The sequence below is a fragment of the Nasonia vitripennis genome (assembly GCF_009193385.2).
Source record: "Nasonia vitripennis strain AsymCx chromosome 1 unlocalized genomic scaffold, Nvit_psr_1.1 chr1_random0002, whole genome shotgun sequence".
Classification (NCBI taxonomy): Eukaryota; Metazoa; Arthropoda; class Insecta; order Hymenoptera; family Pteromalidae; genus Nasonia; species Nasonia vitripennis.
This window is the reverse complement of record NW_022279588.1, coordinates 1,967,519-1,994,378: the sequence shown is the minus strand read 5'-3', so window position 1 is coordinate 1,994,378 and position 26,860 is coordinate 1,967,519. Positions and strand designations below refer to the sequence as shown.

Below are 26,860 nucleotides of genomic sequence, written 5' to 3'. Positions count from 1 at the left end.
CGATCTATCACAGCATAGAATTGGCAAACAGGCGTAAAGTATCCACAGAGGCTAATAATGTCGTAGATAGTGAACAACAGGAAAATGACACTCCACGCAACAAAACAAAGCCAGAAACTGAACACAACAGAAGACCAATCACAAGACGTGATCCACAAATTCCACTGAACCATCTAAAACCGCAATCCTCTGCATTGTCACCAGCCAACAAGAGTGATAAAAACAAGATCAAGAAATAGGTAAAAATGGATATTTTTGATTATTTGGATAGGTTTCAAAATGAATCGATGCAAAAAGAACGGACATGCGGTAATATTGAAAATTTTAACAAAGCTATAAACAATAAGAAGGACTTTATCATGCATGTAAACATTCGTAGTATGAATGCAAATTTTGATAAGCTAAACATTTTAATAGAAAGTTTAGCTATCAAACCAGCGATTGTGATATGTTCAGAAGCTTTTGAGCAAGTTAATTATAATTTCTATCAACTGAATGGTTCAGATTATGAATATAAAACTTATTATAACGAAAGTAGGATAAACAGGAATGATGGAGTCTTTGTTTTTATCAATAGCAATCTAGTCCAAAATACCAAAGTCATTGAAGCAGGGAGAATTAAAATAATAAATACTAGAATAACCTTAAATGATAAAAGCGGTCTTGAAATATCAGCCATGTATAGGTCACATGGGATACCGAAAACAGAATTTATACTAGACCTTAATAAGTACTTAATTTATAAAAAAAATGTAAAGAATCACTTAGTCATAGGTGATTTTAATATTGACCTGCTAGACTGTGATCATTATAGCCAAGATTTTCTATGTAACTTCCTTGATAAGGGATTTATTCAGGGTTTTGTTGGTATTACAAAGCCAGCTATCGGTAGAGCTAAAGGATCATGTATCGACAACATTTTCATTAAATCTCACAACATTAACACAGCCGCATACAAGCTTAAGCATGATTTAACGGATCATTACCCGATTATCATAGCTGTAAATAAGCTAAAGACAGTAACTAAAGAACCGTATGTTTTCTTAAACTACAAAAAGATAATAAATAACGCTAATTCAAGAAACTGGGATGAAATTAGTTCGATACCTGATCCAAACTTGGCTGTAGAAAAATTGTTAAATGAAATCAAGCAATGCGTAGAATTGTCAAAAACAACAAAAAAGGCTAATAGACAAAATGGTAGAAAAAACTGGATTACCGACGCAATAATAAGATCATGTGAAACCAAAGAATTTTTGTATAATTTGTGGCAACTAGATGTGCAGAATAAACAGCTTAAAATACAGTATAAAACCTACTCTAAAATCTTGGATAAGGTAATTACCGATGCCAAAATGAAATATGAATTGAATCTAGTACAGAATAATTACAACAATCCAAAAAAACTATGGGAAATAATAAATACAAAAATCGGTAAAGTTAAAAAATCTAATGATGCCATAAATTACACCGGCACACAAAATAAAAAAAGTTGTCTGTGCGAGAAATCAGACCTATCTATCTTTATGTTTTTCGGGTTGCTGAATTCGAATATAAGGTCAGTTAGGCCCCATCACGTCAGGGTCAAGCTCAGTTGGAGGTCAAATTAAGAAGAAAAGGTTTAAAAAAATTAAAATGCCATATATTTGTTTTTTTGGTCGCTGAATCCAAATCCGCAATCAGTTTGGCCTCATCTCGTCAGGTTCAGGGTCAGTTCAAGGTCAAACTGAGAAGAAACAGTTTAAACCGATTAAAATGTCATATCAAAACTTTCCAAAAATGGAAAAGGATACCGAAAAATTGTAAAAAATCTTATTTAATCACATAATATCTTCCTTGTGTACAGAGAAAAGTTGCTTTCGTTTATATTTTTTTCTTATTTTGCTTTTTTTCCACTAGCTTAGTAACTCTCGATGTCTTTCTTTACTCCTTTTTTCTCTTGTAACGAACTCTTTTTACTTCAAATGACCTATGCAATGGGTTTCTTTTTCTCTTTTTGTTATTTGTTTTAATGTCTTTCTTCAGTGTCCAGCAAAAATCTGCCATCATGTTGACATTCCATCTTCCTTGGTATCGATTCTCCATTACACTTATATCTTGATGAAATCGTTCTCCCTGTTCTTCACTGACATCTCCTAGATTAAGAGGGAAGTAATCAAGATGGGAATGTAAGAAATGCATTTTATAACTCATCAAGCAACCCAAATTTTTGAAATTCTCCAACATTTGTTCAACTAGTTCCTGATAGTTCTCACTCTTTTTATTTCCTAAAAAGTTCTCACGAACAGTTTTAAAACTTTGCCATGCAGCTTTTTCTGTGTCGTTTATTTTTGTGATAAATGTTTCGTCTTCAAATAGAGTACGAATTTGAGGACCATCAAAAATACCTTCTTTTAATTTAGCTTCACTTATTGCGGGAAACTTTTCTCCCAAATACTGGAAACAATCGCCATCTTTATCCAGAGCTTTAACAAATGCTTCATGAGGCCAAGTTTGATATGAAGTGGTGGTAGCAGATAGTTTGATGGGTCAATCAATGGCGTACGTATAATGTTCCTCGATTCTAAATTTTCATAAGTCTCTTTCAGCTTAGTCGAGTGAGCTATGGGAATGGATGCAAACCTGTTTCCGTTATGAAGCAGAACAGCTTTCAGACTTCGTTTTGACGAATCAATAAAAAGTCTCCATTCCTCGTCTTTATACGTATTCGGTTTATCTTATAGGTTTATTTTATAAAATATCAATGATTTTTCCACTTTCTTGTCCAATAATTGTAAAAACACCATTGTAAGATCATTAACCTCGACGCTGCCATGTACCAGCACCTTGAACACCTATGTTTCACGTACAAGCTACAACTTCGACTGGAGTATTTGTCAACTCCGATTCATTCTCTGACATATCTTCCTGTTCTAAATTTTCGATACTCAATCGACGAATAGCTTCTTGATTGGAATCAACTTCAACAGTTTCTTTGCTTGAATTCTGAGTAAGTTTGATTTCCTCTTCAACGGCATCAATCATGCATTTATGAGCAACATAACAGATAACGTTTAATAGCTGTTTTCTGATTTTAGTAAAACTTGAGTTTTGCACTGGAGCAGGAAAATCCATCACTCCACAAAAACTTCTGAGGCTTTCAAGGCCACCCCCAACTATTCTCATGGCAAGAACACTACGTCTGTTTAGTTCATAAATATTTGATTTTTTACAAATTTTCTTGCAATTAAAAAAAAAGTATCATGTTTACAATTATCACAAGAAATACTATACTTTCCACCTAATCCACTACAAATTTCTTCATACATTTTGATATTTCCACCACATTTACACACTAAATTATTTTCAAGAATTGTAAAAAGAAGTCTCATATCAAAAATCCTATAACCTTCAAAACTGACTTCTGGATAGTAAACAGAAGATAATTTATAAGCGGAAGAACTTTTTTTTTATAATTCGCATTACAGACTTTTGGACGTTTTTTTTTCTCTGCCAAGAGATCTTTTTTTAGCAATTTTTGTATGACGGTTTCTTGAATACATTTTATATTTTTTATTAAAAGCAGAAGAAACCTGTAGCATAATATAAGTATGTCAACATTAGGCTACGTATGCATGAAAAAAAATTCCGTAGCTACTAAGCTGATTCTACAATAACGCGCTATGTATGTATGTATGTATACACACTCGCTTACACACACGCACACACACACACACACACGCACACACACACACACACACATATATATATATATATATATATATATATATATATATATATATATATATATATATATATATATATACGTGAAATGAAAAAGAATTTGTACATGCAGTACTAAGGCAGAGTCTACAATAACGCGCTATGTATGACATGCTAATTATGTGTGTATGTATATATATATATATATATATATATATATATATATATATATATATATATATATATATATATATATATAAAAGTTTGTATGCGCGCGTATGTGTATAATTGTGTATGAATTATTCTTTAACTAACATTGATCGTAAATTTCATATTTACCGGAAAAACATTAATTTCCCTAATTTTTCTAACAAAATAATTTTATGCAAATCTGATAGTGAAAACGTGATCAGCGACCCCAAAAACAGTAGACAACCGATCTGTTATCAATTTTTTATTTGATTTTCAAAAGTCGGTTTAAGGTGGTTAGGTCCCCTTAAAGAAGAAGAAATGGCTAAGCAAGCCAAAATTGAAGATATTTTGATACCAGTTTCCGATGGTGCAAATTATACAAAACCACTAAAATTGGAAATGTAAAATTACTTTTTAACAATTATTACAATCAAAAACAAGTAGATGTTAAAAATGTTTATTATGTTGGAGGAATTAAGCAAAATATATTGAGTTTATTTAAAGTCACAGAAAATTGCACAGTAGTAGCTAAAAATGATAATGCCAAAATATACAATAAATCTAAAGAGTTGATAGCAGTTGCAAATAAAAAAGATAATCTCTATTTTATGAAAAGTTTTGTACTACAAAAGGAGAACAAAGAAATGTAGGGCACTTGGTCATGTAAATTTTCAATACTTAAATAAGTTAGTCAAAAATAAATTAGTAGAAGACCTGCCAGAAAAAATCGAAAGTACTGAAATGAAATGTGCAAATTATATAGAAAGTAAAATGGCTAACGTACCGTTTGAAAATAATAGAACGAAAACTACTGAAATTTTAGAATTAATTCACACAGATTTAAATGGTCCACATAATACAATCGGTTATGGTGGAGAGAAATATTTCGTAACTTTTGTTGATGATTACAGTAAATGCGCTAGAATCTTTTGCAGTAAAAACAAATCAGAAACAGCCAGTTGTCTGAAAGAATATGTAAATTTAGTAGAGAATAAATTTCATAAAAGGGTAAAAAAGTTGCAATGTGATAATGGCAAAGAATATTTGAACCGCGAGATTTATGATTTTGTAAAGTCCAAAGGAACAGAATTAGTAACATATCCACCGTACGTCCATGAACTGAATGGAGTAGCGGAAAGATACAATAGATCAGCTATGGACATAGATAGATGCTTAATGCGTGAAGCGAAAATTCACAGACGCTCTTGGCCCGAAATAATGAAAACTGTTGCTTATCTAAAGAATCGTACAATTGCTAATAAGCGGAGAACAAAACTCCTTATGAAATATTTTTTGGTATCAAACCTAATGTAGACAATTTGAAAATTTATGGTAGTCGAATCTTTGTAAGAGTGAGAGTTCCAGAAGCGTTGCGAAAAAACAAATGGGATGATAAAGCCCAATTAGGTGTACTAGTAGGCTATATAGAAAATGGCTATAAAGTTCTAGTCAATGGTAGAGTCATTCATGCTAGACATGTACAAGTAGTTGAGAAAAATACTAAAATTATTTTTTTAGAAAAACTTGATGTAAAAGATAGAGATTTGGAAAATAGCGAATCTGAAAACGTAGAAAATGAAATACTAGAAAAAGAATCCAAAATTCATGAATATGATGTAAATTCAAATCAAACAAAATCTCTTATCTCTACTCAAACCTTCGGGGAAAGTAGAGATAACAAATTAACTTTTGATATCGCTGAAAATTATAATTCAAGTTTAAAAGTACAAAGAAAATCTAATAGAAAGAAAAGTCCTGTAAATAGATATGGAAATCCTTTTATCTAAACTCATTTTATCTATGTAAATCACATTGATGCAAATGTACGGAATACATTTGAGGAGGCGTTAAACTCAAATGAATATAAACAATGGAAAATTGCGATGGACTCCGAAATTAATAGTTTAAAGAAAAATAATACTTGGCAAATTGTTGAACGGCCAAAAGATAAAAAGGTTATTGATGTAAAATGGGTGTATAAAAAGAAAAGCAATAATGTCTATAAAGCTAGATTAGTTGCTAGAGGTTTTCAACAAAAGGAATACATTGATAATGTTTATTCACCAGTAGGAAAAATGCAAACCTTAAAAATTTTATTGTCTTATTGTTGTAAGAATAATTTATTCATTGAACAAATGGAAGTAGAGATGACATTTTTAAATGGTTATGTAAAAACAGAAGTATATGTAAATGAACCGAAAGGTTATGAAACTGGAGACAATAAAGTTTGTAAATTGCAAAAGGCACTCTATGGACTCAGAGAAAGCCCTAGAGCTTGGTATAATTGTTTGAATAAATACATGGAAAGTTTAAACTTTGTTAGAAGCAACTATAATAATTGTCTGTACATAAAAAATACAAGCAAAGATCCAATATATATATATATATATATATATATATATATATATATATATATATATACACACATATATATTAGTATTTGTAGATGATCTCCTAATTTGTTGTAATGATAAAAATAAAATAACTCAAGTCAAAGCTAGTTTAATGGAAAGATGTGCAATGAAGGATATGGGCAAAATTAGCCAATATATAGGCATTGATATAGATTATAGCAATGATAGACACAAAATGACCTTAAGTCAAACAAAATATATTGAATCTTTGGCTGCTAAATATAATCTAGAAAGTGCAAAATTATATGACACTCCAATGGAGACTAATCTAAAATTAGATCAAGCTAGTCAAATGGACGAACGAATAAAGTACAGAAACTTGATAGGAGAACTGCTATATATAAGCTCAGACACAAGGCCAGTTATTATCGTACAGCGTAAATTATTTAAGTTGATATCAAAGTTGCTACGATCAAACTCACTATAAGTATGCGATGCGAGTCTTAAAATATTTGTACAAGACTTGAAACTAACATATTGTGACAATGTAAATAGCGAGATACTAGATTGTATGGTAGATTCCGATTTCGCAGGTGATAATGTAGATAGAAAATCCACAACCGGATACGTAATTAGATTATACGGAAATGTTATTTTTAGCAAAACCCACAAACAAAGTGCGGTAACAAAATGTTCAACTTTTGCAGAATATGTAGCTTTGTCAGAGGCAGTCTCCGAAATATTGTTTATAAGAAATTCATTGAGCGAATCATTTGATGTAAATTTAAATGAACCAACAACTATTTACGAAGATAATTCAGGAGCGATTTGCAATCGCGAAATTCGGGAACTTTACTCCAAATTCAAAGCACATTGAAGTGCAATATATTTATATAAATGAAAGCTACGAAAAGGGCGAAATAGATATTGTAAAAGTTGACTCGAAATGTAATTTAGCAGACATCTTCACAAAGAGTCTGGATAAAACAAAGCTCCTAAACAATAGAAAAGGTTTAAGTTTAATCTAAAGCGTTTATATAAAAGTTGAAAGTAATAATCGCCAAGTTCAGTTGTAAAACTCAAGTTCACTTGAAATGATCTTAATTCAATTAATGTAAAATGCGATGACAAATTGTATGCAAAATTGAAAACTCAAATGTATTGAATTATAATGTAAAAATATCACGACTGTAAAATTCAGAAGGCGTGTTGTAATATGTGAATTTATACAGTCGTAATACTTAAAACGGTACTCGTCGCGCCATCTACTGGTTGACGACGATTTGGTGCAACGAGATAAGCTCGATCGAACGCGAGCATAGTGCGCATGCCTCGCGTATATACCCTAAGCGCATACTATACTGTATACTCAGCTCCGTGGAGTCAGGCTATGCGACACTGTACTATACTCTCTCTCTCTATGTAAGACTCCGAGCTGAGCGTACACACTGCCGACTACGACTGGCTCTCAAGCCACTCTATCAATAAACTACTATGTATTATTATCAATCTGCCTCACTTATTCATCCACCACTTTCAATAAGATAGATTAATTATGAGTAAATTGATGTACTTAAATGCCCGCTCATTAGGTTAGATCTTGATCCCTCGAGCCGCCATGCATATAAAAAACTTACGTTTTAAAAACTACTTAAGCATATAAATTTTTAATTAATCATATTAAGGCCTAGAGACCTATCAGCAAAAAATTGATATATAACAAATTCTTATCCTATTTTCTACTGTATATAAATATTTATATGTATATAGTAAACCAATGTCTGTTCCATATTGATACGCTGCGCTTACAAACTAATGTTTCTACACTCGCAATGATTTTTTTGTGGGTAGAGTTTATAATACAAATTGCTCGCATTCGTAAAAAAAAGGAATTAGTCATTATTTGCTGGAAGTCAAGGGGCTGTCAGAGCGAACTTTACTGATTTTAACCTCACCTTGCGAGGTAGTTCTTATCATATGCTTTTAATATACTTCAAATCAATAAAAATCAAATTGATAATTGTTTTTTATTGTGTAAGTGACCTAGGAACACAGAATTTTTAATGATTTAATTATTAAAAAACTTTATATCATAAAATATTGTACAAAAAAGTGTTGATCATCTTACTGATTCTCACTTTCATCGTCGCCTCCACCTTGCGCCGTAGTTCGCATTGTTTGTCTAAATTACATACATTGGTGTACATATTAAGGTGCTTGTAAATATATAGTTTTATTATACGCACCTTGGAGCACCGCGTTGATGTGCGATAAATGAGTGTATGTACTTATTATTCATGATGCAAAAATCTTTTTGAGATTAAGAAAACCAGAACACGTCGACCAATCAGCGTGGCTCCGACATCCACTATATGAATTTTTTTGCTCTTTTAAAAAAATGGCTACTTGACCATCGCAGCAATCGAGCACCAAGAGCCTAACCTAATCATCCATGTGCCAGCCTTTTGGTTAATTCACAATCTCTTAGCCACTCCAAGCTCAGGACATGTACTGCTTAATAAGCCATTTTTCCAATGCAGCTTCTGTTTCTGTCCTGATATTTTTAGCTTAAAGAAGCTGCTTTAGCCTAATCACGATACACGGGCCTAAACCAAGTCATTGAACGTCTTAATAAAGCCTGCTACCACATCAACCTTAATAAGACTTGCAAGATCGTCGCCATAGCTTTGTTCTAATTAGAACAAATTCAGACAAAAATCCCGGGTGCACAACATTTGCCTTCATTCTACCCGAATTGTCCACTAATCTCAGCTAGCTCTCAGTAGCCAAGTTTCTAACTTGATTCATGCCTTTTTATTCAGTTATCACGCCCGTCAATACGGGTCTCTTCAGTAAGTGAATTTTCTCAGGAAAGAATAAGTAGAATATCACGATATTTATACAGAAAGTAGTTCTTATCACGATTCATTAACATGATTTAGTTAAGAAGTTCTATAGTTTAGTTTTTTAGTTATAATGGTTTAAAAATTTGCACTTTTTGCTCTAACGAACAGTAATCTAAACGCTCTGCGGTATGGAAATGAATAATTTTATTCTCTTTAAGGTACGTATTCAGTGTGTTTCAAAAATAACATAAAAATGAACGATTTTTACGTTATATTGTGGGGGGGGGGCTTTCACATTATTCAAATTACATGGAAAATAGCACCGTAAAGTACGAAAATAACTTGCGGGAATCGCAATAAAAAAATTTCATTAATTGCGGAATTGTTAACAACGTTAGTAACTGCAATTAAAAAAAAACTGCGGGTGCTCTCAATTTTTTATAAAAAGTAAGAAACTTTTTAGCTAGCGGCAAAACGTAGATATACCGTTTTCCCAGCTCGTGCCACTTGTATAACTACTAGATCAATGCAAATTGATCGCAATTTAACTGCGAGTTATGAAAATAATTGCGGTTTTACCTAATTCGCAGTAATTGTTGAGTAATTTGTTGCACAATTATTTCAATCATTTAGGCGCCAAATCCGGGCTGTCGGGCATTCCACGTTCCGCGTTTGCGCAGTCTGTATAGAGTGTAGGTGGCGTATAGACGCTTCCGTAGACTCTCTGCAATCAGCACCATAACCTAAAATTCTTCAGGTCAAACTTCAAAGTTTGGATAATTCAACTCTATTAAACGATCCAATACTTATCAACCTTCATAAAATCAGTTAACTGCTTATAGCATCCTCATTGTCAATGGTGGAACTGGTAAGATCTTTTTTTTTAAACTTAAATTATAACAAATAATCATAAATAATCATCTTTAATTCATATTTATAATCAAGATACTCTGCGTTCAGAATGAAGTGGTCCTACTGTTTTAGTAATGACATCAACGCATGAATTAGCTTTGAAAAACGCAAACAGTCTCCAAAGGAGTAGAAATAGCAATTACTAGATGTAAAGTGCATTTCATCTCTCAGTTACTTCATTAGTTATAAAAAGATAATAGAATCTGCTTAGATTAGTTAAAGATGACAAGGATGGAGTCGTGGCTCACAACTATTTTTGTTCAAGCGCAATTGTCATAATAAATATTTGGAAAAATTAAAAAGTGGCGATCAAATGGACACTTCGAGTGCTTAAGCAAATCTGTGTGATTTGTTGCTATTAGTATTAAAAGAAGTATCTTAAAATTGTTACTTTCATCTTCTTGCTCCGATCTTTAAACCTTTAGCACACATTGCTATAGGTAAAAAAAGTATTTGCAAGTTTGCTAAGTATTTGCTTGTTTTTTTATAGATACCTTGTTCAACTCTGATCAGCTGTGCCAACTGAATGCCCTGGTGAACCAGCAGCAACTGGGGTCGAGAGGAACAATCAGCACCAATTGGAGCCCGACTTTCTACATTTTAAGCTTACTCTACTTGATGAAAAAATATATAGTCCAAGATGGATAGTGCAGTTCTGCTTGAGTTGGAATGCCTGTTACAAGCCAGTAACGATTTGTGCAAGAAATGTAAGTACTTGATCTATTTGAAATTCCTAATCGTTCTGATGGAATAGTTTTAAGCATGGCAAAATTTATGATATATAAACTTGTTTTTATAGGAGTTGATGTACAGAGCGAAGCTTGTCAACTTTTTTCAAGAAATTTTTACAATAACTTCTACAAAAATTGTAACAGACGATGTAGTAAATAGTTGGAAACGGAACATTCATCATAACATTAATCATGATTGCCAACGACTGTTAGAACTTGCTGAAGATGATAAGGATGGTTTCTTTTAGGCATTGATTCTTTTTTTGGAACTTGGCACATTTATATTTTTATTAAAAGTACAAGGTAGAAAATATTGTGCAGAACAAGCAATATATGAATGTGGCAATGTCCAGCAGAGCAAGTCATCAGTCTTCGTTTCAGATAAAAAGCATGTTTCAAGAGTTTTTACAAGTTTACAAGGAATACAGGAGTTGAAAAGTATGAAGTCCATAAATTTGAATAGGTTTTGAAATTTATTTACATATTTCAGTTATTATTGAAATAATCTCGTAAAGGTCTGAAAAAATAATGTTTTAAAATTAACCAAAATTACATGTAATTATTTTACAAAAAAAAATGTATTTACTCTGTATAAACAGTTTTTCTTGAATAAAACAGTTAACTAAAAATTAGACAGAGCTGGTCTAATTTTTAGTTTACTCTTCTTGGAATGGCGAAATATAATTAAGTCGTTTCGTTCTTCCCAACCAGCATTTGGCAATTTGATAAACGTGTAATAATGCATTAGTGAATCAGTACCAAGGTATGGTAAATCGAATGCTATTACTCTTACTAAATTGTAATCTTCATTACACAAATAAAGATAACCTAGAATACTATTTAAATAGTATTGCGTATTTTTATGTATTGTAAAATTAGTCTCCAATTTTACACATAAATATTCTTTTATTTTGTATCTGAGTGTTGCTTCATTTTTACATTCATAACATTGTTTGCTATTTTTCGAAAAGTGTATTTTAAAATAGTTTTCTCATTCAGATATTGATGAATCATCTATTGCTGATTAGTATTTACAGTTCGTTGATAGTGATTCCAAGTGCTGATTAAACCAAGTGCTTTTAAACATTATAATAACTGGATGATAAAACTTCTACTATAGAGTTGAAAAAACTTGATGTCGTGATAGTAATTTTATTTCTTTTAAAAGTTCTTGGTTTCAAAAGATTATAATTTTTATTATTTTTCGTTTTTTGCTTGATTTGAGGGTTTTTGATTAATCAGATCAATTTCTGGACTTTTGTTACATTTTTTAATTGATTCTTTTTGGGTAAGTATACTTTGACTTTGATCATCTAACATATTAGTAGTCAACTCATGATCATGTTCTTTAGTTAAAGAAATGTTCAAATCACTAATAACTGAGTCAACAATTGATGAAATATCTTGTTTACAAAAGCTATCTACAGATAACTGTGAATCACTGTTGGTAGATGAGAAACTCTCTGAAGTAGTACAAGAGGTGCTATCGCTGTCAGAATCCATTTTGTTCAATCCCATTCAGTTTTCAAATTTAAATAATCTAATTCATCACTTATTTTAGGTACAACTCTTTTTGATGGATTTACTATATTTCTTATACTTTCTAGATTAGTTTCTAAATAGTCAATATTTTTTTGTAAATAGATATCTACCGATGGTAAAGGCCCACTTTCCTTTTCCAAAAAAGATTCAAAATCACTTTTATAATGCTTCAATAATTCACCAAAGGATTTTTCTTAGTTATTACTTTCTTTAAATAATATTCTGGTCCACAGAACGAATTCAACACAGCATTAAATTAAATTTTTGGATATGTCTTCATTGCAATATGCATTCCTTTGGCATTCCATACCTTCTGTTGCAGTATATTGTTTTGCTCTCAAAACAATATCAATAATGTATTTTAAAATGTGTTGACATTTAGTATAATCGATATCTAATACCTTATTTAAAACACTGTCGGAATTTGAGATTTTTTCACACTCATCTTTTATGATGTTTATATTTTCTTTGCTATACAATGGATCTATGTTGGATTCTTTTATTCTTGAAATAGGATCTTTAAAAAATTCATGAGTAGTATCACTCTGAAATTCACTAAAACTTAGTACAAGCACTTTTAAAAGTATCTCTTCAAAATCATACAAAATTGTCTGAAAACTGAGCAATACAATACAATATATATAAAAATATTTTACAGACTGTAGGGAAATTGCACTAAAACAATTTCAATTGCAAATCTTGGCTATTAGAAATCTGATGTTTGTATAAATTAAACACTTTGGTAAGAGATCTACCTGACTTTCTTTTAGGTAAAATAAACATGATGTTCAATATTCTTCAAATGATTTGAGTCCGTTAAAAACATGATTTGGAGTTATGTAATAATTATTACGATAGTCTAGTACTAATTTACCAGGAATAGGTAACGCACTTCTTCACACTAAAATTTCATCAAAAAATCTGTTCAATATAGCTGTACTACTTTCTTCTGTTGACAGTTGGCAAATAGGAACATATATATTATCTATTCTTATACCAAAACTCAATAAATTTATAGATTTAGATTCTGTTCCATCTGGAAAATGAAAAGGTTTGCAAAAACATCCTATATTCCCAAACATGAATTCTTTGTTTTTCGATGCACTACGAGCAAACTCTATGGCTTTCATAGACCAATGAAAAATATTGAATGGAAAAGTTGTGACTTCTAAAATAATAGACTTGTACATGACATTATTTCTCAAAGTCAGTAAATCTCTTTCTTTATTACAGCTTTGGTTTTTTTGTTCTGCAGAACTGATTGCTTTGACAGTGTTGCTATTATTATCAGATGTTCCACACGCCACCAAGCTTTGCAAATCAAAAAGTACATTATTTCTATTTAGGCAACATACGATTGAATGTTGCGAATTGTCATTTCTTTTTCGCAAGGATATTCTCTATTCATATATTCACACACTTCTTGCCACACTAGATCACCTTCACTTTTTACACGATTAGAATCATCAATAATCGCAAATTGTCTTAAAGCAATAACTCTATTTTCGTGTAATATTGCAGGCTTTGGACCCCTTTTACCCATTGTTTGTGGATGAAACAAAATGCTCAATAGAAAATATAGTACACAGGAGAAGAAAGTAAAACAATTTTGTCTGAGTATGAGCTATATCATATAGCTTTTTCGTCATTTTCTGATAAGTAGAAAGATAAGCGCATAATGTACATAATTCTCCCCTTTGTAGATTAGATGGAAGAGAATATGCTATGTAGGTATACCGATTCAAATCTCATTCTTGTTCACAGTGAATTTTTCGAATATCGCCAGTGTCGCCATTTATTGCCAAACCCGTGTCCAATAGCAATGGCAATCATAGTATTACTTGGTATATTACTATATACCTATATGCGTATATTACAACAGATATATTCCAAATTGGCCACAGATCTGTTGCTATGTGCGGATTCACCCTCGTCATATGACGTTTTGATTTCTATGAAACAGCAACGCAACGCAACGATCCGACATCAGAAACTTGCATACACGCAGATAAAAATAATTTCAAAACAACCAGAAGTCTCGGAAACTTTTTTAATATCTGAGCTAAAGAAGTGGCCGGATATTTTTAATAACGGTGGATGACTTAAAGGCTATGCTAGTCAAATTTGGAAGGATATACAAACATCTTTAAAGTTAAAGATGTTACCAAAATCATTATTTTTTCCGTTTATAAAAACGAAAAACGCAAAGATGAGTTGAAAAGTTTTTTTAAAGTTCAGATGACAAAAAAATAAGGTTACTCCACATGATTCAGATTATGCAGAACGTGACATAAGTAATCCTTATAATTATGATGAATTAGATTTTATCCTAGAAATACCAAAACATGATGTAATAGATTGTTTAGAAACAAAGAAGAAGAAAGAAGAGTGGACAGAGAAAATAAGAGAAAAAATTAAAATTTTAAAAAATTTGCTATGTCCTTTTGCTTTGAATGGTCATATAACAAAGGATAAATTTAAATTTTATGGGCGTTGTAGTGACTGTGAGACAGGCATATTTGGAGGAAGCAACAACAATGAAGATAATTTGAGTATACGTGTGAAAACTTCTACCACGTATGAAATTCCTCATTCAAAAAAGCTTAAGCAGAATGGATCAAGAAGGCGTGAAGTCAAAAAAGTTCTGCGTAATCAAACTGCAAGTGATTATCGCGAATCAGAACTTGGAAAAATTGACACTAATTATGAACCACCAGATTTAAATAGTACAGTTACTTTAAGAAAAGTTAAAGAAGAGGCACTAGATGAGTCGATTGGATATACAGAATTCAAAAGGACGTCTATAACAAACAAAGTATTTGTCAACCTTTGCAATATCAGAAAATTATCAGTCAATCCTTTTTACACCGTGTATTTTTCTGATTATCAATTACAATTTTGGAATGAAATTCAACATAAAAAATTACCCTTATCATTTGAATCGACTGGTGGTTTATTAAGAAAATACAAGTTCTATCCTGGTATAACATCAAGAACAACATACTATTATGTAATGGTTGTCGGAATAGAAAAAAAATTGTACCAGTATTACAAGCAATTTTATCCATACACCATGTTTTAGTTATTCAGGAAATATTGGAAATTCCAAAGGAAATTTCAACCGATGGCTCTTTAGCATTACAAAATGCTATTTGTCAATCTTTTAATAAAATGACGTTCAAAGAATACAGTGCACAGTGCTTTCAAGTATTACTTAATCAAAATCAGGAATTACCATATTGCTACTATTGCCATGATGTGGCACATTTTTTAAAATCTATTGCTGATTGGAAATGTATGGAACAAGTTAATCAAAATGTTCGTGATTTCTATTTAAGAAGTGTTGGATATTCGACTCAGGTCAACAAATTGGAAAAATTCAAAGATGTTGTGAGGTCTATTGTAGTTATTGCTAACAGTCAATTAGCAGAAGAGGGTTCTGAACCTCATAAACACATTTCAAAGCTGATCAAAGTTTTTAAAACTTATGAACACGAGATTCAAAACATTGAGAAACCAGCATTTACAGATGACGTGCCGCACTAATTTAACATCATTCATAGACAATCTTTTTACTAAAACATCATCATCTAACATTGAAGAAACGCTGTCTGATAAAGCATATTTTTATTATTGCCCAGATTTTATCAAATTATTTAAGAATATATGTTATACTTTCCCATCGTGGACTAATTGTATGAAAGATTATTTTCAATAACCAAATTTAGTTAGTACATTAGCAAGATCGGAAACATATTTTAAATATCAGAAGGACCGAATACCTAATCCAATTATAATGGAAAAATTTATATTACGTGACTGTAAAAAACTGAAGTCATCAGTTAAAGTAGGCTTCATGAAATTGAAAAATGATAAAAAACAAGAAAAAAAGTGGAAATTTATTTGACTTGAAGCTAAATAATTTAATTAGTACTGTGCTAAATAATGAGTATAACAAATTGTAAGTCAGATCGAAACTGAAGGCTATGCTAGTCAAATTTGAAGAAGGAATTGCTTGCTTCTAAGGAGAAGAGTTTTTTAAGTACTAAATTAAAGAGTAATAATAATAATAAGCAGATGAAAGTAATTAAGTTTTTACTAAAGATTTGAAAACTATATTACGTATAGTTGAAAAGAAACCAGAGAATCTTGAGCATTTGTATACAATGTTCAAAAAATATCACACTCAAAACAATTTGAGGTTTGGAAGCTTTGTATTTGATCATATAGATTTGGTATACTGTGTGGCAATGAGAACATTTTATCATCTGGGTGAGCCAGATTTAGTTCTTAAAAGCAATACTCTTTTTACCTATCACAATGCGTGGTAAAGGTTTAAAGATTGGAGCAAGAACATGAAAGTAACAATTTTCAACCAAATGTACTATTATAATATTAGAACGAATAAAAGATACGACATGTTTCACATTGAATTAGAAAAGTGTGAGAAATATACAAACTTAAAACATATATTGGTCTAGATTAGTAATTGACTCTAATATAAAAAATTACATCAAAAGCCGATACTTCTTTCAATACTAATAGTATTATGGATAATTCTCACCTAAAATATGTATAATGAGATCATAAAGGCGTAGCAACAAATTACACAGATTTTCTTAAGCACTGGAAGTGTCCATTTGATCGCCACTTTTTAATTTTTCCAAATATTTATTATGACAATTGCGCTTGAGCAACAATAGTTGTGAGCTACGACCCCATCCTTGTCATCTTTAAATAATCTAAGCAGATTCTATTATTTTTTAATAACTAATGGAGTAACTGAGAGATAAAATGCACTGCACATCCAGTACTTCAGTCTGTATAAAATTATTCAGTCTTCCTGGCACGGCAATTGCTATTTCTACTCCTTTGGAGACTGTTTGCGTTTTTCAAAGCTAATTCATGCGTTGATGTCATTACTAAAACAGTAGGACCACTTCATTCTGAACGCAGAGTATCTTGATTATAAATATGAATTAAAGATGATTATTTATGATTATTTGTTATAATTTAAGTTTAAAAAAAAAAGATCTTACCAGTTCCACCATTGACAATGAGGATGCTATAAGCAGTTAACTGATTTTATGAAGGTTGATAAGTATTGGATCGTTTAATAGAGTTGAATAATCCAAACTTTGAAGTTTGACCTGAAGAATTTTAGGTTATGGTGCTGATTGCAGAGAGTCTACGGAAGCGTCTATACGCCACCTACACTCTATACAGACTGCGCAAACGCGGAAAATGGAATGCCCTACAGCCCGGATTTGGCACCTAAAAGATTGAAATAATTGTGCAACAAATTACTCAACAGTTATTGCAAATGAGGTAAAACCGCAATTATTTTCATAACTCGCAGTTAAATTGCGATCGATTTGCATTGATCTAGTAGTTATACAAGTGGCACGAGCTGGGAAAACGGTATATCTACGTTTTGCCGCTAGCTAAAAAGTTTATTATTTATTATAAAAAATTGAGAGCACCCGCAGTTTTTTTTTTAATTGCATTTACTAACGTTGTTAACAATTTCGCAATTAATGAAATTTTTTTATTGCGATACACGCAAGTTATTTTCGTACTTTACGGTGCTATGGAAAATGAAAAAATTTTTCCTTATTTTGCGGGAAGGGCTGTGCGGAGGGATGCAGGGGGGCCTTTCATATTATTCAAATCACATGGAAAATGAAAGAATTTTTCCTTATTTTGCGGGGGGGGGGGAGAAGTATACACAAAATAACTATATAATATAGGTATATATATATATATATATATATATATATATATATATATATATATATATATATAAAATTATCATCTTTATAAATTTTAACGAATGTTCTGTCCACTACCTTGAATGTATCCACAAAGGTAGTGACAGAGCATTCGTTAAAATTTAAAAAGATGATAATTGTAATAATGATAATAAATTTGATAAAATTAAAAATCATGTTGTGTGGAAAGTTTATTTTTTAACAAATTTAGTCTAGGGGCAGTAAAGAAATGTTAGTTTCTACCATTATTGATTTACAAAAGTATGTCTAAAGATGCATATACGTGGTAATCATCTAGAATATCTACCTAATATTAACATTCTTTATTTTGAAAAACGATGTTTTCTGTAAGCATCTCTATATTTTGTGAAAATATTCAACAAAAATTAATTTTTCAACATTGATTGTAATCATTGCATATAAACGCCTAGATTCATCTCGGAAATTGTAATTATTGAATAGTTTGTTTTTGCGAACATTAACAATAAACATTGTCAAAATAGCGTATGTCCGTCCGTACGTACGTACGTACAAACATACTTATCTCGAATTTAAAACAGAAAAATATAATTTTTTTTCATACATTAATAGTACAAGTTTAAATGTATAAAAATGCTAAATGAGAATTTCTGGATGTAGTCCAGATCAGATGACCTGAGGATAATCATGATAAGGACTATTTAAACGATATAATATACATACGTTTTTTTTGTACATTTGGGGTTATATCCGATGCTCTTTCTTGTAGATGATGTCCCGTATACCAGGGAGTCATCCTGGCACCCAGACATCGTCTACAAGAATATATGATTTATTATCGGCAAATTCGATTTATATACGATGCTTTTTCTCGTGTATGATGACCTTTCGATTATAAAAGGGTAGAAATCTGTAAAATCTTGTAAAGCATGCTTCTTTACGGTTCTCTACCATTTTTAGTATAATTTTATAGCTAAACAGCTAAATTTCTTTTTTATTTTGGTAATTTTTAGAATATCCCAACAAAGGCTTTTCAGAATAAATTCAATTACAACGCGGGTTTTGTTCTGATTACTTATGAAGTTTAGTAATATTTGGTCATTATGAACGCCATATGGAATTGACGTAATCGAGTTAATTAAATCAATAAATTTTCTAAAATGACAGGTATTTCAATCATTTTCCAAAAGGAATCAGTCTATTTCATCTATTTATTTCTTTGAATCCATGAATCAGTACACGACCAAAAATGTTTTTAACAGGTATAAAGTAAAGGTACGTCGATCTAATTATTTAGGTTTTAAAGGCATTTGGTTTTAATCGAATGTACTTAACTAATAGAAACCAAAAGAAATAAGTTTCGTGTTCAAATTCAGTGGCTCAAAATTCATAAAAATAGCCTTTGTCAATAATTTTCCTCTAGACGTAAATTTCTTAACCGCGTAAAACAGACATTTTGGGGGGTGTTTTTTGATGTTAGGAACGAACGCTTGAGGTATCGGTAAAAAATACCGTCAGATTCTTGTTCAGCAGCTCAAAATACATGAAAATAGTCGTTGTTTGGAATTTTTCTGAGCCCCTGTGATTTCTGACAGCTTTATCATTTCGTAAAGTAGTAATTTTTTAAGGTTAGGGAACGCGTAGCTCCATCTGGGAACAAAATTTTAAAAAACGCCCCTCACTAATTGAAAGTACATAAAAAATGCTAAATTTTCCATATTTTTAAAAATTTTTAGATCAAAAGGAATTTTGGGCAGAGCTTTGTTACGTCTGACGCGGAACGTACCATATATCTTCCTCTTCCTATATTATATAGATGCATGTGTAAATTTATGTCAATAACCACTCCGCGCCCCTCCGCCCCCCCACGCACCACCACTGCAGCCCCTCCGTAGCCCCTCTGCAGTTTCACGTGAAATCGTTTCAAAATTTACGTTATTTTTGGAGCTCTTTGCCCCTCCGCCCCCCTCTGCAGTTTCACGTGAAATCGTTTCAAAATTTACGTTATTTTTGGAGCTCTTTGCCCCTCCGCCCCCCTCCGCACCCCTCCGCACCCCCTCCACTGGCCCCTCCGTTGGCCCCTCCACTAGCCCCTCCACACTCCCTCCGCATCCCCTCTTAAATCAATTTTATTAATATTAAAAGGATTATTATAAAACTTACAAGGAAAGGTACCCAACCCGAACTCACCGATTTTGATGATTTTCATATATGTTGTAGAACATAAAAAAATAAGAGACACGTATTTTTTTTATCGGCTAATTTTCACTTTTAAGGGGTAAAACCCTCCCCTAAAGTTAACCCCCAAAAAGCGTTTTTTTTAAATATCTCGGCTTAAAATTAATATTTTTCAATGAAACAAATTGGAGGTTATTTCTTGCAGAAAGAGCAAGTATTTCATGGTGATTTGAAGAGTAAGGGTAGCATCCCCTATTTTTTAGGGGTTGAAAACATATATTTTTTGGCATAATTTTATGCCAACTAAAAAAAATTGGAAAAAATGTTTAAACATCCTTAATAACAAAATTTAGTTGACGTCTTTCGGTGTTTTCATAAATATTATCCCTAAGGGGGTAAACCACCCCTAACACAAAATAAGTTTATATAATAAAAGAGTTTTAAACGACTAAAAAATTTGGAAAAAATTTGTAAACATCTATAATAAACAAATTCAGTTTTTCGGTTTTTTCATAGATACTTCCCCTTAGGGGGGTAAACCACCCCTAACACAAAATAACTATAAGTATACTTCAATCCATAATATTTTGTAGAAGGTTTGTATATAGGGGTTTTCGAGATCGCTCTTTACAAATCTGATATCAGATTTTAAAAATACAAAATGGCGAAACCAATGTGGTGGACGAAAATGTAGAAAAAAAATTTTAACTTTCAAAAAAACTTGTTTACAAATGTGTGATCTTTGTAGCCTGTACATGTGAACTAAAGAGCCTTAAACCCTAAACCCCTAAAGAACAAATAGGCTAAATGGTTGTGCTTTTTAACCAAACGACTCCAAACCCCTAACCTCCAGACAAGCCGAAGGCCTATGCTTTACCGTAGACACGAGTATAGACATATTACCGATATTTTATTCTATCATTTTGTATGTAACAAATAACGTCTCGTTTTATGTTTCAATCAAAGATTATTTATTTTTCTGCTTTTATAAATTAGCATAATTTCAAAAGTAATTTCATAAATTATAAAGTATTTCATAAATTGCATAATTATATAATTTTATAAATTCAAAAAGTCCAGACTATTTTGCAAATGAAAAAACATAGGTTAATAAAATTAGTTTATCAAACTCTTTTGCGTTTTGTAATAAAATTTAATGTTGTCAAACTTGGGAGTTTTTCATTGTTACAATTATTTCGTAAGCCGAAAGTTTTTTAGATGAATTCTCGAAGTAATGATTATTGTATCTATAGTAAAATATTTACAGTCTGGAATTCCATAATAATACTATTTGCTACGATTTAATGAATTTATCAAAAAATCTAAATTTAATAATAAATATTATTCTAATTATTATTATTATTTTTCATTATCATTGCTATTATCAGTATTACTGTTATTATTGCTATTGCAATTATGCTTATTCTTCTTCTTATTATTATTATTATTATATTACTATGATAATTTTTGTTATTGGTAAAAATACATAAAAGAATATTAATACTCGAACTTCATTTGCAATTAAAGAACACGTTGTTATTGAAAGGGAATTTTATATGCATTCATTAGTTTAATGAATGTTATCGTACATTCAATGATAATTCCACAGATAAATGTCTTTCACTCATAAAAGTTGTTGACAATATGTGCGAATCAGTATGTTCTTTTTTTAGATTGTTTTCATCGAGTGTTTACCTCAGCTGCCTGTGTTATTTTTTAGGCAGTGAGTGAGTTTTGTGGGTATTCTAGTTCGATGCCGGAAAGTACGAATAGTACGTCTTTTTGTTTGTCAGTGGTATCATACAGTTGTAGAAAATTTTCTTTAGTGATTTTATATAGATTTACATTATTCAATTTCAAAGTGAATAAAAGTTGAATAAAACCAAAAATAGAGTTTTCCGAACATCACAAAGTGGAACGAGAATTCTTCTCCAATGCATAAATTAATGATTTGATTCAATTTACATTCACTCGTTTTATTCTGGTAGAAATGTAGCAGTCGTGCCTTACATGCAAAAACACAGCTTGTATAAATTTTACCGCTTGTTTTCATTTTAGATTGAAAAATGAAAATTAATCCGTTAAACGTTCTAAACTTATTATTAGCATACTTTCAAGCGTTAAACATACCAGATAGTGTCACGAATTATCACGAAACAGAGTTGGCCGAAAAAAATAAAAGAAATTTTAATAGATGCAACACATGATTTCAACGATGTAGAAATGATTACTGATGACTCTTTGGATTTTCAAAAAGAGTATAAAGACCATAATGCGGAAATAATTGAAGATGAAGTGCAACATCATTTTCCTGATCCGGATATAGCACCAACAAATCAATGTACAGCAGATAATGAAGAACTAGATTTTGAATACAAAAAAAGAGCTGTAGAATTTTGGAGAAGTAGCAAAACGAAGCAAAATTTAAGTCTCAAAACAGTGCAAAACAGATTCAAAAAAGTATCATCTATTAGTCAGCTACGTCGTTGGGCTCATTCAATTAATAAAGGTGGCACGTATAGAGAAAAAGTAGCACAAATTTGTCAGTATACCCTGGATAATTTTCAAGCAGCTCTCGACAGTGGTTCAATTATCCATGATGAAGATATAATTCGATGGGCCTTACAAGCTAAAAAAGAAATTAGTTTTGATGATATTAGATTCAAAGCTTCTAAACATTGGTTACTCAAATTTAAGCAAGCACACCGAATAGTTTCTAGGAAAATAAATAAGTTCATAACAAGAAAAACACTAGAAAGTAGTGCAGAACTTACGGCTAAAGCTGAAGCATTTATCGATGACGTTAAATCGTGTATACCAAGGATTGGACTCGAAAATTTGTATAATACAGATCAGAGCGGATTTCAGCTAGAAATGCATTCTGGAAGAACATTAGCAGTAGAAGGAGAAAAGCAAGTGCAATGTCTGGTACAGTCAATTTCAGCAACAACGCATAGTTATACTATACAGCCACTAATATTAGCTACTGGACAACTGTTGTCACCGCTATTTCTTGTTTTAAAGGAACCAAGTGGCAAGTTTGGCCCTATTGTAGAACAAAACATATTTAGACCAGAAAACGTGTACGTGGAAGCATCCAAATCTGGAAAATTAACAACAAGTAAGGGAACTAATAACAATTTTTACATTGTAATATCGTTGATCAGTTAATTAGTAAGTCGTTTAATTGCAGATCACTTCAAAATCTGGTTGGAAAAAATATTTTATCCCTATGTAGGCCATCACTCAATACTATTACTTGATTCTTGGAGTGGTCATTGTGACAAAGTTATAGAAGAAACAATGCCACAAAATAAAATTATTAACATAAAAAAAATTCCAACTGGAACCACAGGAAAAATACAACCACTTGATGTCTATGGATTCCGTATTTGGAAAAACTTTGTCCGAACATTTTCTGATAATGTAATGTTAATGGATCATGATATGAATTTACATGTGAGAAATAATATAATTAAACTTCAATCATTGGTTCACAACCAACTGTCTTCACCGAGATATATAGATTTGTTTAAATATTCCTGGTATAAAAGCGGTTACGTCAATGAAAAACCAGATAAATTTGATAATCCTATAGATTTCAGTTTTGGAAAGTCTTGTGCAACACATTGTGAAATAGAAGGGTGCACAAACATTGCAATTGTACGATGTGGTTGGTGCAAAAAAGCATTGTGCTTTAAACACTTTTATGAGGACTACCATTATTGTAAAAACATCGTAAAATAATATATTTTATGCTCAATACAAAAAATGCACTATGGCAAAAGATAAAAGATTGTAGATTATTATTATACTCTAATATTATAAACAAAAATACATTATAAGTTGAATTTACAATAAAGGAATTTCAATAACATTCTGATAACAATTTCTACGGAAATTATAAAACTGCTTCACACACAGAATTTTCTTGTTTACAAATTTAGGAATTTGAGGTGGTTTGGTTAAAAAGCACAACCATTTAGCCTATTTGTTCTTTAGGGGTTTAGGGTTTAAGGCTCTTTAGTTCACATGTACAGGCTACAAAGATCACACATTTATAACAAGTTTTTATGAAAGTTAAAATTTTTTTTCGACATTTTCGTCCACCATATTGGTTCAGCCATTTTGAATTTTCAAAATCTGATATCAGATTTGCAAAGAGCGATCTCGAAAACCCTTATATACAAACCTTCTACAAAATATTATGGATTGAAGTATACTTATAGTTATTTTGTGTTAGGGGTGGTTTACCCCCTAAAGGGTAGTATCTATGAAAAAATCGAAAAACTTAATTTGTTTATTATAGATGTTTACAAATTTTTTCCAATTTTTTTAGTCGTTTAAAACTTTTTTATTATATAAAATTTTTTTTCGATATTTCCGTCCGCCATATTGGTTCCGCCATTTTGAATTTTCAAAATCTGATAACAGATTTGTAATCAGCGACCTCGAAAACCTCTATATACAAACTTTCTACGAAATATTATGTATTGAATTACATATTTACAGTTATTTTGTGTTAGGGGTGGTTTACCCCCTTAGGGATAATATTTATGAAAACACCGAAAGACGTCAACTAAATTTTGTTATTAAGGATGTTTAAACATTTTTTCCAATTTTTTTTAGTCGGTTTAAACATTTTTATTATAAAATTATGCCAAAAAATATATGTTTTCAACCCCTAAAAAATAGGGGATGCTACCCTTACTCTTCAAATCACCATGAAATACTTGCTCTTTCTGCAAGAAATAACCTCCAATTTGTTTCATTGAAAAATATTAATTTTAAGCCGAGATATTTAAAAAAAACGCTTTTTGGGGGTTAACTTTAGGGGAGGGTTTTACCCCTTAAAAGTGAAAATTAGCCGATAAAAAAAATACGTGTCTCTTATTTTTTTATGTTCTACAACATATATGAAAATCATCAAAATCGGTGAGTTCGGGTTGGGTACATTTCCTTGTAAGTGAAAACAAAATATACAATAGAGACTGGTTGACGCTTTCAACCCCACTTCAAGCGCACCAGCCATACTAACAGCAAATTCAACTAACAGCTTTGCCTTTCGTTGTTGGTCCCAAATCTCCGAGTGAGAGCAACAGCACCAACTCCAGCGCCGGCGCTACGATAATGACACAAGATATGAACTCAGGAACTTCAATAAGGCCGTGTTTGGTTTATGGTGTATCCGAAACATCGAGTACTGCGGGTGGTCTCGGGTTCTTCTTTTGCTACCGCAGCTCAGCAACTGCTGAGAAGCCTGGGGAACGTGTGGACAACTTCTATGGACCTGTTCATCCTCGCTGGTGCGCGCGATTGACAGTGTCATCAGTGCTGCGAGTAATAAGTCTTGACATAATGAATGGTAATAGTATGGCATTCGCAAAACGATGATTAAGTTACTGGCCCTTGATAAATTGAAAATTAATCAAATCAATCTAATATATTTATACAATTTTCATAGCACTACCTGGGATAATCACATTTTCGAACTAACATTGTCTCTGAGTGCCGCTGGTAACGTTGGCCACATTGATGTTCGATTCAGCTTGCAGTTCCCGTGTATAGGACTTCCAATGATACAAGTCACTCTTCTCAAGCAAAATATTACTGGAATCGCAAATAAATTCCTTTTAATACTAGTCGAATAAAAGATTTTAGAATCAGTCGTGAACAAAAGACCAACAATCCATTTATTACAGAAGAATATCAAAGGTATCACAACACGGGAATTCTGTGCGAACCAGTCAATTTGCAGAGTTGTATAGATTTATTAGACTATTCAGGTTGCATTAGGCTCGCCAGTCCCAAATTAAAGAGATAATTAAAGTAAGTGACACTTATTCAGAGAAAAAAGACTGTAAAGAAATAGTAATGTATTTTAATATTCACCTTAACATTGTAATTATTCTTCAGATGGAAAGAGGAACAAACACATCAAAAGTAGCCACATTAGAATTAAAAATATACGTTACTCGTTTTATTCGAGTCATAGAAGCTTAATATGTCTTAGAGCCTTGTCTCGTTACCGATTAGATCTAGAGCCCAATTGGGATCCACAGATTGGAATAATATATTATAAAATGGCCGTAGCTGTTAATGACAAGTATGGAATGCCACACAATCAATTGAGTACTGGATTGCTGGTAATAAAAATTATGGACTTGATGCTATTTATCATTATTTGAGAAGGTTTGAATACAAATTTTATAAAACAAACACAGTGCAATCACGTCATATAATTACAATTTGCTTATTCAGCAAACGCGGGTAATTACTCAGTAAGCCCTAAGAAAGTATCCCCGGTAAAAAATTTTTGTTGCCCAAGACAGCGTGATGCAAGCGTTGAAAGTCCACCCCGGCACTATAAATCAGCGAAAAAATCGGATCATCCAGCTTGCGCGAATGGCTACAAAAAGCAAGAATATGACAACAGCTATGGCAGCAGTTCTAACTCGGAAGCAGAGAGTTGTTCAACGCGCAGAAGCCGTCGCACAATAAAATTACGTTCGTTTTGCGAGTGTTACGAGTCGTCCGACAGGAACAAGGTTAATTCAGTCGCGCGTAAACACACGTGCTACTGCAATAGAGATGAGTGCCATAATCGCGAAAAAATAAATGCATTTAATAAATCTAAAGATGTTAAAATGACA

General features: G+C 31.7%; 1 protein-coding gene across 11 annotated transcripts in view; it reads right to left on the bottom strand.

Annotated features, from left to right (window-relative positions):
• LOC100678509 (nuclear pore complex protein Nup160 homolog) overlaps positions 1–26,860 on the bottom strand; it is a 311,275-nt gene that overhangs the window by 37,852 nt on the left and 246,563 nt on the right. For 2 of the 11 annotated variants that reach the window (XR_004345105.1, XR_004345104.1), the window contains exon 12: positions 25,678–25,817. The exons of the other annotated variants lie outside the window; for them this stretch is intronic. The gene's annotated coding sequence lies outside the window, so the exon portion shown is untranslated. The remainder of the gene's footprint in view (positions 1–25,677; positions 25,818–26,860) is intronic. 11 annotated transcript variants of the gene reach the window in all.